The sequence below is a fragment of the Paramormyrops kingsleyae genome, chromosome 11, assembly GCF_048594095.1.
Source record: "Paramormyrops kingsleyae isolate MSU_618 chromosome 11, PKINGS_0.4, whole genome shotgun sequence".
Lineage (NCBI taxonomy): Eukaryota > Metazoa > Chordata > Actinopteri > Osteoglossiformes > Mormyridae > Paramormyrops > Paramormyrops kingsleyae.
Window position 1 is genome coordinate 5062786 of NC_132807.1, and position 14123 is coordinate 5076908.

Here is a 14123-nt window from a genome sequence, read left to right on the forward strand (position 1 = left end):
ACTGAGCAGCAGAGTATGATTTCTCATTACACGGAGTGGTACTTACCCATCTGGTGCAGCTCAGTCTTCTCCCTTTCAATCAAATTGCCCTGAAATTACATTAAAATACAAGGTTTGACCCATATTTTTCTGTTTTCACAAGTGGGTTGGTAATTTATCTGGAAGTAAATATTACTCTTCAAGAGCAATACTGACACAATGTACAAACACAGCAGTTAAAGTAGACAGGACCTCAAGTAATCTAAGATTATTGAATATCTGTTTCTTAAAAGGTGAAGAAACTAGAATGACAACAGTAAAAGTACCACAATCAGCCAATAGAGGGCAGTACAAGAGTAGAAAAGAAGAAGAGTTAAATAAACTCCAGCTAGTCCAGAATGCATCAGCCAGAGTCCTCACCAAAACTAAAAAATATGATCATATTACCCCAATTTTATCTTCACTATACTGGCTGGCAGTTAGATTTCATGTTGACTACAAAATCCTACTCTTAACTTATAAAGCTGTAAATGGTCTTGCAACGCAGTATGTGAGTGACCTCATTTGCAACTACATTCTGAATCGTACGCTTTGATCGCAAGATGCAGGTCTTCTATTCATACCCAGAATAAAGAACATTACTTTTGGGGGAAGAGCATTTGCTCATAAAGCACCACAGTTATGGAATAAACTTCCTATTAGTGTTTGGAACTAAGACACAAGCTCTGCTTTTAAGTCAAGGCTTAAGACGTACCTCTTTAGCCAGTCTTTTGGATAGTAAAATCCCCTTTTCTAAGGTGAATGGGAAATCTGGAGGTTCATGGTCATTTGAGATTAAAGGTGAAAGGGGGATTGGTGCTGTCGTCCTGCCACTCTCGCCGATGACTTAAGCTGTTGACGGTAGTTTGGCTTGACGCCAAAACCCCTGGAAACCCTCATGTCTGTGCTTCCTTCCAGGTCTCTCTTTTAGCCAGGCTGCCATAGTTACTTTAGTACTGCCGGAGGTTGGGTGTAGGGCAATAACTCTTCCCCATCTTCTCTTTTCCGAGCTGATCCCGAGCTGATCTCGAGCCGACACTACACCGCTTGAACCCTCACCTGGACTCCTTGGAGATAATTACATGAAACCAACTGGGACTTTTAAAACTATATGGACTGAAATTAATGTCAATGTAAATGCAGTTTCATGCTCCCCGGTCGCCCAGAGGAGGATGGGGTCCCCTTCCGAGTCTAGGTTCCTCTCAAGGTTTCTTCCTGCTAGAGGGAGATTTTCCCTGCCACTGTCGCCTCAGGCTTGCTTGGTGGGGTTTGGGCTGGTTATATGTAAAGTGCTTTGTGACAATGACTGTTGTTAAAAGTGCTATATAAATAAAATTGAATTGAATAACCAGGAATGTAAAAAAAACATATGGTTTCCTAATCATGTTTTCTTTGGTGGTCTTGTTCTTTTTTTCTCTCAAAAGGGAGAACTCAATTTCACAAAAGTCTGTGAATGTAACCATGAGACAAAAATAGCCAAAATGCTTGTATTTTGATTTTTTACTTATGGTTAAGGTTAGGGCTGTGTAAAGGTTAGGGTCATCATATTGAGGATTAGGGTTACGGCCATAAAAATGAATGAAGAGTCCCCTCAAGGATATAGACACCTAATCTGTCTCTCACTCTGTGTGTGTGTGTGTGTGTGTATGTGTGTGTGTGTGTGTGTGTGTGCGTGTGTGTGTGTGTGTATGTGACTGAGTTAGTGAGTGAGTAAGTGAGTGATTTTTATTTTCTTCCTGTGTCAGGCGGGTTTTCCAGTTTACACTCACAGTCTAAAAACATGCATTTCAGTTAATTGGCTTCTTGAAATGACCTGTTGTATGTGATTGTGTGTGTTTGTCCTTCTATGGACTGGCATCCTGGCATCCTGTTCTGGCTTTATTCCTGCCTTGTGCCCTCTGCTGCCTAGGATAAGCTCAAGGCCTCCTGTGACCCCAATTAGGATGATGGGGTCAAATGATACAGGGATAGAAAAACAATTACAACTTAAATTGATACTGGTTGGAAAACAACTTTAGGTTTACGTTTGTACCAAACATGTCTAAACACACAAGTACAAATATCTAGAGTTCCCTGGCTAGTGTTGTGTTTTGTTGGGGATAATATAGCCAGAGGTAAGGAGCATGCACTGATTACAGTACGTTGCCGCACCCCCCACACGACAAACCACCTCAGGGATGAGATCCTGAGTGCAGCCGTGCGGCAGGTGATACCTCAGCACCACACTAGTCCAAATGGACCGGTGTGAGGTTTTTTCCCGGTGGCTGGAGCGCCAGTCCTGCAAAATAGCCATGTACAGATAAATTTCACATTGAAGGAAATGTTTTTTCTATATGTAAAACTTATCTTTTTATCATAAAACACTTTTGTGAAATTCATGAATCCAGTTAAATCCTTCATTGACATTTTACACAATCTTACATAATGCTTTTCCTCCCTTAACCGGCATGAAGGCCCTTCCTGCAATTTCATCCTGTCCTATAATGAAGGAATTTTGCAGGTATGATTCATATTTGTTACTGCAGTATGCAAACATTAACAGTTACAATAACTTGTTACATGTCTATTATTTTGATAGGACTCGTTTTGTTTTAAAAAAAAATCAAGACACACACTTTCGTTTAAGGTAGTTTTTCAGTGAGAGAGTGAAAATTGTGTTTCTTTGAACATACTGTACATGAACACGTTAGAAGTCACTTTAACGTAACTAAAGACTGACTTTTAAACCTGACAAGTGTTTAGAGCCTGTCTTTCAACATACAAAAAGTGACAGTATAATCAGAACTGATCAGACAGCCTGAAGAGGAAATCTTGGTCATTAATGTTCAATGGAAGTGCTGGTGTTTCCTCAAAATCGGGGCTGTGAAACCATCTGAAAATGCAACGTTTGCCTTCCATATCTCTGTCTGAAATTCATGTTGCAGTTTGAATGGTCGGCGTTTGCGTTGCTCTTCTCCGCACTACAAGGATGTTCATATCTGCTTCTGTAATCACTGAGATTAGCATCCTGTTAACTGTGCTACTTCTGCACAGTAAGTAACTGCATTCATTCGTATTCTAAGTGATTTTAGGTGAATCTACAGGTATGTGTATCTTTGTAGAGGCAGAAGCTTGTGTTTGACCGTTATTTGAATATTTCTGGTACATTTTGACCTCTGCAGCACGTTATATCGCTACTCGAGGATGCGTTTCTTTCCATTAGGCCTACAGGAGCAGATTTCCATTTTCAAACACCATTTGACTCCATTTGAATGAGTGCCTTTTTGAAATTGACTTCACCTGCCTTGGAGAGTCCCAGTTACTAACTGTTTGTCTTAGTGGCACAATGTAAAAGCAACCACACCTGTTTTGTTAACCATTTGCAGAAAAATCAGTCTCTTGATTAAAATATAGAGATTTCTCAGTAATGAAATATTAAAAGACTGATAAAGCAGTAATGCAGCATTAACATGATCTGCAGTGTAACTGAGGCTGATGTGGTACAAAGCCTAGCTAAGCTCAAAATAAATAAATCACATGGCCCTGATGGCATCTTACCTATAGTGTTAAAAGAGATGAGGGATATTATTAGCCAACCTTTAACTTTAATGTTCCAGAAATCATTATCTGCAGGTGTGGTACCTTCAGATTGGAAGCATGCTAATCCATCCATCCATCCATCCATCATCTACCGCTTTTCCGGGTCGGGTCGCGGGGGCAGCAGTCTAAGCAGGGAAACTCAGACTTCCCTCTCCCCGGCCACTTCATCCAGCTCCTCTGGGGGAATCCCGAGGCGTTCCCAGGCCAGCCGAGAGACATAGTCCCTCCAGCGTGTCCTGGGTCTTCCCCGGGGCCTCCTCCCAGTGGGACACTTCACCAGGGAGGTGTCCAGGAGGCATCCTGACCAGATGCCCAAGCCACCTCATCTGGCTCCTCTCGATGCGGAGGAGCAGCGGCTCTACTCTGAGTCCCTCCCGAATGACCGAGCTCCTCACCCTATCTCTAAGGGAGAGCCCAGCCACCCTGCGGAGGAAACTCATTTCGGCTGCTTGCACTCGTGATATCGTTCTTTCGGTCACTACCCACAGCTTGTGACCATAGGTGAGGGTAGGAATGTAGATCGACTGGTAAATCGAGAGCTTTGCCTTTTGGCTCAGCTCCTTCTTCACCATGACAGACCGATGCAGCGCCCGCATCACTGCTGATGCCGCACCGATCCGCCTGTCGATCTCCCGCTCCATCCTTGTTCACTCGTGAACAAGACCCTGAGATACTTAAACTCCTCCACTTGGGGAAGGACCCCCTCCCCGACCCGGAGAGAGCACTCCACCCTTTTCCGGCTGAGGACCATGGTCTCGGATTTGGAGGAGCTGATCTTTATCACAGCCGCTTCACACTTGGCTGCAAACTGCTCCAGCGAGAGCCGAAGGTCACGGTCTGTTGAGGCCAACAGAACCACATCATCTGCAAAAAGCAGAGACCTAATCCTGAGGTAACCAAACCGGACACCCTCAACGCCCTGGCTGCGGCCAGAAATTCTGTCCATAAAGGTTATGACGAAGTCCAACCCTCACCGGAAACAGGTCCGACTTACTGCCGACAATGCGGACCAAGCTCTGACACCGGTCGTACAGGGACCGAACAGCCCTTATAAGGCAGTCCGGCACCCCGTACTCCCGGAGCACTCCCCACAGGACTCCCTGAGAGACACGGTTGAATGCCTTCTCCAAGTCCACAAAGCACACGTAGACTGGTTGGGCAAACTCCCACACACCCTCCAGGACCCTGCCGAGAGTATAGAGCTGGTCCACTGTTCCACGGCCAGGGCGAAAACCACACTGCTCCTCCTGAATCCGAGGTTCGACTATCTGATGGACCCTCCTCTCCAGCACCCCCGAATAGACCTTACCAGGGAGGCTGAGGAGTGTGATTCCCTATAGTTGGAACACACCCTCCAGTCCCGCTTCTTGAAGAGGGGGACCACCACCCCGGTCTGCCAATCCAGAGGCACTGCCCCCGATGTCCACGCGATGCTGCAGATGTGTGTCAACCAAGACAACCCTGCAACATCCAGAGCCGTAAGGAACTCCGGGCGGATCTCATCCACCCCCAGGGCCCAGCCACCGACGAGTCTTTTAACCACCTCAGCGACCTCTGCCCCAGAGATAGGGAAGTCCTCCTCATTGGAAGGCGTGTCGGTGGGATTGAGAAGGTCTTTGAAGTACAGTGGTACCTCGGTTCTTGAACTTAATCCGTTCCGGACTCCGGATCGAATCCTAAAAAGTTTGAGTTCTGATCAAATTTTTCCCATAAGAAATAATGGAAAACCAATTAATTGGTTCCCAGCCCCCCAAAATTACATCTAAATATGTTTTTTTTTTTTTTTTTTTTTTAGCATTTAAACACAAAATGAACAGGATAAAACAAGAACAGCATTTTTTTTTTAATGGCTTCCAAAACGATAAAGAAACATTACCCCTGTCCTGCCCCGATCATCCGCTCCTTCCGTGTGCCACGCCCCCTCGTTAACCTCGTGTGGGATCCCCATGTGATCAGCTGTTTCTGGTTGTTGTCATTAGTCCTCTGTATTAAGTCCGCGTTTCAGTTTGTTTCCCCAGTCCGGTCATTGGGTGCATTAGACTTGCTTACAGCGCTGGCTTAAAGCAACGCATTCTGATCCTGACGCAATGCATTACGGTTAGATGCATTGCGACCTCTCACCCGGCTGCACAAACTGGAACCGCCTCCACCTCCGTACCACTGTATTCCTTCCACCGACCCGCAACCTCCCGAGCTGAGGCCAGCAGCGCTCCATCCCCACCATAAACAGTGTTGATGCCGCACCGCTTTCCCGCCCTGAGACGCCAGATGGTGGACCAGAATCTCCTCGAAGCCGTCCGGAAGTCGTTCTCCATGGCCTCGCCCAACTCCTCCCATACCCTAGTTTTTGCCTCAGCGACTGCCAAAGCCGCGTTCCGCTTGGCCTGCCGGTACTCATCAGCTGCCTCTGGAGTCCCACAGGCCAAAAAGGCCTGATAGGACTCCTTCTTCAGCTTGACAGTTTGGGGATTGATGCCGCGGCAGGCACCGACCACCTTACGGCCACAGCTCCGGTCAGATTGTGGAGGCGCGGAACATGGCCCATTCGGACTCAATGTCCCCCACCTCCCCCAGGACATGGGTGAAGTTCTGCCGAAGGTAGGAGTTGAAACTCCTCCTGACAGGGGATTCCAGCCAGATATTCCCAGCAGACCCTCACTATACGCTTGGGTCTACCAGGTCTGACCGGCTTCCTCCCCCACCAGCCGAGCCAACCCACCACCAGGTGCTGATCGGTTGACAGCTCCGCCCCTCTCCTCACCGAAGTGTCCAATACATGCGGCCGCAAGTCCGATGACACGACCACAAAGTCAATCGAACTGCGGCCTAGGGTGTCCTGGTGCCAAGTGCACATATGGACACCCTTATGCTTGAACATGGTGTTCATTATGGACAACCCGTGACGAGCACAGAAGTCCAATAACAAAACACCACTCGGGTTCAGATCAGGGGGGCCGTTCCTCCCAAACACGCCCCTCCAGGTTTCACTGTCATTGCCCACGTGAGCATTGAAGTCCCCCAGCAGAACAAGAGAGTCCCCGGGAGGAGCGCTCTCCAACACCCCTTCCAAGGACTCCAAAAAGGGTGGATATTCTGAACTGCTGTTTGGCACATAAGCGCAAACAACAGTCAGGACCTGTCCCCCCACCCGAAGGCGAAGGGAGGCCACCCTCTCGTCTACTGCGGTAAACCCCAATGTACAGGCGCCCAGCCAGGGGGCAATAAGTAAGCCCACCCCTGCTCGGCGCCTCTCCCCACAGGCATCTCCAGAGTGGAAGAGGGTCCAACCCCCTTCGAGGAGACTGGTTCCAGAGCCCAAGCCATGCGCCAAGGCGAGCCCGACTATATCTAGTCAGAACCTTACAACCTCGCGCAGCAGCTCAGGCTCCTTCCCCACCAGAGAGGTGACATTTCATGTCCCTAGAGCTAGCTTCTGCAGCCGAGGATCAGACCGCCAAGGTCCCCGCCTTCGGCCACTGCCCAGCTCACACTGCACCCGACCCCTTTGGCCCCTCCTACTGGTGGTGAGCCCATTGGAAGGGGGGACCCACATGCCAACTTCGGGCTGTGCCTGACCAGGCCCCATGGGTGTAGGCCTGGCCACCAGGTGCTTGCCATCGAGCCCCACCCCCAGGCCTGGCTCCAGGGGGGGGGCCCCGGTGACCCACGTCCGGGCGAGGGAAATCATGAATCTATGTTTGTATTCATCATAAGGGTCTGATAAGCCGCACTTTGTCTGGTTCCTCACCCAGGATCTGTTTGCCTTGGGTGACCCTACCAGGGGCATAAAGCCCTGGGCAACTTAGCTCCTGGGATCATTGGAACACGCAAACGCCTCCACCACGAGAAGGTGTTGGCTAAGCATGCTAATATAACGCCCATATTCAAAAAAGGGGATAGAAGTAATTCAGCAAACTATAGGCCAATCGATTTAACTAGCATTACTGGAAAAATAATGGAAGCTATAATCCAAGTGAAAATGGTAGATTACCTGGATGCAAATAACATTCTGAGGGATAACCAACATGAATTTAGGAGAGGTAGATCCTGTTTAACGAATTTACTTGAGTTCTTTGAGGAAGCTACAAGAGACATTGATCATAAAAAGGCCTACGATGTGATCTACTTAGATTTCCAGAAGGCTTTTGATGTTGTCCAGACCAAGATTTTCTTTCAACGAACCAGTTCAGTATAAATAGTCACAGAGTACTCAACTGGTTGGTTGAAACAAAATTCTGTTCTGAATTTTTACTTTCTGGTCCTGAACTGTCTATCAGGATAGCAATAGTGTACAAGAGGCTTCTTACCTGTGTCAATTATAACAGGAGCGCAGTTCATTCTGTGCTATTGCACCCTAACTCTGCACTCCATTGCAAATATATAGAATAGTCTTCCTGCTAGTGTATCGCAAGCTAAAACCCTGGGTCCTTTAAATCAGAGCTAGATAAGATTTTAACAACTCCGAGCTATTAGTTAAGTTCTCCCCAAACAAGCTTGATGGGTCGAATGGCTTCCTCTCGTTTGTAAATTTCTTCTGTTCTTCTGTTCTAATAATAATAAACTAAAGAAATTGCTTAAAAGCTGCGTTTCTCAAACCGGTCCTCGTAGGAGCCCCAGTCGGTCCACGTTTTTGCTCCCTCCTGGCTCCCTGCCAGACAGTCCACAGTTGGGAGGGAGCAAAAGCACGGACTGTCTGCCCCCCTCCCACGAGGACCTTCTTGAGAAACACTACTTTACAGAGAGGCACAGATCAGACTGAGAGAAAGAGGACAGAAAAAGCTACACTTGCAGTATAAGGACTTCTCATCCATACAGACAGGGAGTCAAAAATAAGAAAAACCTTAATCACTAAACCTGTCTTCTTACAGAAGGCAGCTGAACCAAAATCATCGACCCCCTCACTAAATATCTCCATTGCCCTAGCAACACCCCCCTTCCCAAAATCATCCAAAACAAAATTCCCCAGAAGCCACTATAAATTACTGACTGCATAAAATTAACCCCACCCCACTGAAGAAATGCATTTTAAACACTCCAAACTGGGCATCCCTGCATGTCCCCAAAATACTCACAGGTGTAGTCTTGCCACACCACTTACATCCATTATATAATGGTTTTCTAGTGTAGTGGTGTATCCTCTGTGCTTCTATCAAAAGGGCATTTGGGCATTTCTTGGCTTTAATTTCCCTCAGTAGGTTTTAGTGCTTCAGTAATGACCAGTATCTCCTTCGAATTGCACAGATACTCCAGTGGAAATAGCTGTCAAAGAAAGAACCCCAAACATAGAAAATTAGTAACTTGGAACAGAAAGAAACTAGAGTTAAATATGAATTAATTACATGTTTCAATTACTTACTTTGTGGGGGAGGGGAGTTGTTTATGATCTTTATTAGATTTGGTTAATGGTTGTATAATTCACAGAACTTCTTAACAATTCTCAATATGCTCATTTAACAAATTTCCTTCCATTTCCACAAAGTGCTTGGAGACTGATGATGGGGAAAACTATAAAGTTCTTTTGATGGGGGACAAAAAGGCCAATTTCTTAAATGATTGTGATACAGGGCGTATGATTTCCACATTTACTCTTGAAAGATGGCACACATCTGTCTCCCCCTTGCCTTCCAGTCTAAAATCCCTAAGCAGTCTGAAAGAGGACCCTAGAAACTAGTTGACAAAACCACTTTGCTCCATCCACGTTCACGTAGATGTAGAATTGCAGAGACAAGGTTTAGGAGGTTAATGGATGGGAGTGTCCCGAGCTGTCATCCAGGCCCTGGATTATACTGCTTCACTTTAGTATTGCATTGGCTCCGATTGGCTCAGGACAGTGATTGACGACATAATAATCCCGCCCACGGAATGTGAAGGAATAATTTCCGCGGACATTAGAGTCCAGCCTTTCACTGAATTAGCGTCATCATAGACCGACTGCCACCATGCCCCGTTAACTGCAAGGACAATATTTGTTTTGCTAAATCTCTGACACAACAAACTTTAGTCAAATCTAAGCAAAATGTTTAAATATGGTCTTTTCTAGCAAGCCTCGCATTATTCAGAGAGACTAAACATAACGATCCAACATAAATCACAAGTCATAGTCTTCATATTCAGATAAATCTGAAGAATTTAATATGAGGAAAACAATAAGGAATTCCCCAAGAAAATTGAAAGTTTGATGACCAAACATCACTCGTAAAAGCCATTGGTAGATTTGCGGTTGTAATGGGTCCCGAGGAGAGTTCCACCAAAACGAGAATTTTAAACTACGTTCTTGTCTTAATTATACGTTCTTGTATAATTTAATATTGTAATTTTAAAAAGTGATATTATCGTTCGGAATTCAGGTTTTGCATAAAATATCGTATTTGTCCCTTTCTGCGTCATTTTCATTATCATTCATTATCGCGTATTATACCAACGTTTATATTGCGTTTTGGGCTGCAGTCCATACAAGGGCAGAACTTCGGTAACTGGTTTCCAAGATCCGCCATTTGAAGGAACACCGCCCTGGGATACAACCAAAGGCCACTAAAGTGTAAATAGAGGTATACATTTAAGGCTAACCGTAAATACCTACAGGTGTAAATTTAAGACTAATCGTTGTAAATACCCATATTGTTACAGGAAATTTCCTTTTTAAATTCATACCGTTTAACAACAATCAAAATGCTTTAATATGACGACAGCGCATAATTTTTGACGGACATTTGTTTGTATTAGAATTTTTACAGGAAAGGTGCAATTTTTGTCAGTATTCTTCTGTCCTCCTGTATAATTAAAACCGTAGGTTATAATGTGTGATTATAAGCTAATGTATAATGTCAAATATGCTTAAATAGGCCCGTATTACTCGTTTTAATTTTAAGATCTTGCATAAGTGACGGTCTTTTCTTTCCTGTAGAATGAGGTATTTCAGCTTTTCTTTTTGTCTTTTATCTTCAGATAAATTTTCATAAAACGCATTGCTACGGCATATACATCTATATATAATGTATATCAGATAATCTTAAGTCTATATCGTTCTTTCTGTTCATATATTGCTTTGCTATTCAGTATCCAATAATAATAATAACAATAATGATATTGTTATTATTATTAATAATAATAACACTGATACTACTACTAGTACTAGCATTATTATTACTACTAATAATAATGATAACAATTATTATTATTATTGTTATTAATATTATTATTATTATTATTATTATTGGGATGTATGATTATTGCCTTAGTGTTGAGTATGACTAATCTTAAAATTCTATTAGAGTTTGCGATATTTTCCGTGTAATGGTGCACAATGTCTATTGAATTACATGAAATCGTTTTTTTTTATTGTTTGAATTCCTATAGTGTCATATCATTAGTTCCTTGCTTTTTGGAATAATTTCAGTGCAAAATTTTATAACTGCACATTTGCCGAGCTGTAGCGTCTTTAGTCGCGTGAAATGTGATTAATGAAAAGGTTCGATAGCATTCTTACCAAAGTGATATTACACAACAGTACCTGCTTGTTATTTCACTACAGATACTTGTAATAAAAGATCATAATAAATACCAGATTAACATGATAATAAATTAGTCAGGCTGCCACAAAGACCGTGCAAGGTTACAGCTACGAGCTCCCCAAAGGGAATATATTTATTTGACTACATTATGAATTGACAGAGTAGTTTTTGGTCGTTGTAACAAAAGTAACCTATTAGCTGGGACAGGCCAACGACTACTTTCGGCCATGTGTTCGTTGAAATGTAAATGCTGAAATTCAATACAGTGATTTAAGTATTAACCATATCACACATTTTAATATTCAAATGACCAAAAGTTGTCCAGAACTAACTCGGTAACTGATCTCTAAGCCTAAAAGACGCAACCACTCGTATAACAATTATTCCGTTTGTACAACGACGATGATCTGCAGAATTGTGAAGACAAACTGGATCTTGGGATGCTGCTTTCGTTAAATACATAGAGGACATTTCCTCACTAGAGCCTCTCCTTAACGTTCCCTAGACAGTTATATGACTTGAAATAAAAACACGGTAATGGTCCACAAGGTGACATCAGATTCTGGGCTGTGGGGCTCTCTGATTTGTCACCAGGCTGCGGAATGGTCTAATCTTGGCATGGGGCTAAATACCCTGATAAGCTGTTACCAGAGCGGTAGAAGATGCAACGCTCTACCCCTCGCGCATTGCGTTACAAGTGCGTAAAGAAAGCGATCGGGAGCGTATATATCAATGGAGCTCAGGGAAAGAAGATTGATTTTGGATTGTGACGGAAACTAATATAGTAAGTCATTGTGATAAATACATGCAATGTAACATTATACTTCATCTGGAAACTCTAGTTTCACTATGTAAACTATCTAATAGAACATGAGTTTTAATATGCATATTAACACATTGTCGCCTTTGTTTTCATATGTTTCACTGCAGTATAAAATGTTAATTATGAAGTTAAAGTTTACTAAACTAAGCAGTTACTAAAACTGCTTTGTCAAATAAACCTTTAATCGTTATTTTTATGCTTTATGTTTCGAATATTTAAACAAATACATGGAGAAGTTTTACAGCCTCAGTGCAGCAACATAATACAGAAAATAACACAATATATGGAAACTGTGTCTAAGGGAATTCGAATCTTTTGGCGGGTTAAGAACGTGAGAACAGAAAAATCAATCTGATTCTCTGAGCATGTAAACCGCTGTGCGAACGCAAGCCTTTGGTACGAGGTGGCGATGAAAAACGTGTCCGTAGAAACGAGTAGTATATCAAAGAAACCGCTAGGGGTCAGGAGTGCCAAAGAAAATGTTTGGCGGCCTTTCAGCGGTGTTAAACATTTCGTAAAATGGCAAAACGCAAATTTGAGACCAGATGAAACTGATAAGAATTCTGGAATATGTTAAGACTTTTGAGACATCGCCACTTTGACTTTTAGGCTTAATTAAGATAAACTACCAGAAGTGTACATAAATTCCCTTAGCATTATTAGTTAAATAGTTTTGTCAAATTTATTTTAAAGTCAAAGGTTTGAGTAGTTCAATATTTATTTAGCTATATAAGATTGTGCTACAAATATACATTTGTTATTTATATTTGGGACAAAATGTATATAATTCAGTCTAAACATATCGTTATGGTCATATTAGTTTCAAAATACATTATTTAATAGAGGCTCACAGAATAAAGCTATAAACTCGGTTGAATTTAACAGGCTTTAGGTTTAATTTTCAAGATATTAGTTTTACGACATGCACGAATAATCTTTTAGTTGGTTAAGAATACGAGCTTAGTTAACAAGCCTGTAACGTGTGTAACAATACAGGCACGAGGACATAATTTAACCTTTATAACCTCTGCTAAATTGAGAGACTGGACTTTCATTGAAAACGGACACTTAGTACAAATAACAAAGCCAAAAGGGCAAAAGGTTAAGAACCTGGCCAGTCCTTTATCAGCGCTCGCGCTGCCCTCTGTGTAGAGCTACAGCTTCCCCGTTAGAGCTTCTGCTTCCAACCGGAGGAATTTCGTGTATTTATACGGCATGTGGTGAATTTCGACACATCTATTTACGATGGTAATGGAACCTTAAAATGTGCCTGTTTTTTTAACAATACCCAGTAAAATGAACAAGGACATGATATGAAAACTTGGAAACTGACTTCTCTGAATTCCAAGTACCATATACGTGTCATTACACAAATAGTAACTGTATTATTGTTGTTGTTATAAACATTATGAATAATAATAATATATCCTTATATATTATTATTATTATTATTATTATATAGGTGCTGATTTTGTATTCAGGTGGGCGAATATTATTAAGTATAGCCATTACATTTATTATGATTGCTATTATTAATAATATTAATAATTATTACTGTTGTTCCTGCTGTTGTGGTGTGTTTTATCCAAAATACATATTTCCATAAATTATAATCATGTGTGAATTCTGAACTAGAAGCCATTTTGGGACATTATTTCCTTTAAAAATTTGTGAGATGACGCGCTGGAAACCTACTCTTCCCTGGGTAATTAAACGTAATTACAGTACAGCAGAGACAATAAACCGCGCTTGTGATGTCGTCATAGCGCAGTGGTACATTACACTTCCTTCTTAAAACTAATTAAACCGTTTTCATTTTGTATTTGGTGTGACTCCAGTACAGTACTGCATGCTGGAATACGTACAAGTTCGCGTGTAATGCGTTACAAAATCGAGTAGGCCGCATAAAAGTAAACATAATACCGTACGTTTTACTGTGAATGCATGTTCTTTCACAACGATCGTTTTCTACTAATCGCCTTTGTAAGCTTTTCGAGAGCTTAATATACTTACATCTATGTGTTATCAAATTGCGTGAGCAGAAAACGAATCAAAGTAATGGGGAAAAATATATATGTATATCTGTAGGACAAAGGTTATTGAACTTATTAAGTGGCAAATTATCAACTAGAACGTCGTCTGCGCAAGGTAGGAGATATCTATCCCAATTATTCTTATTATTCCAGTACAAT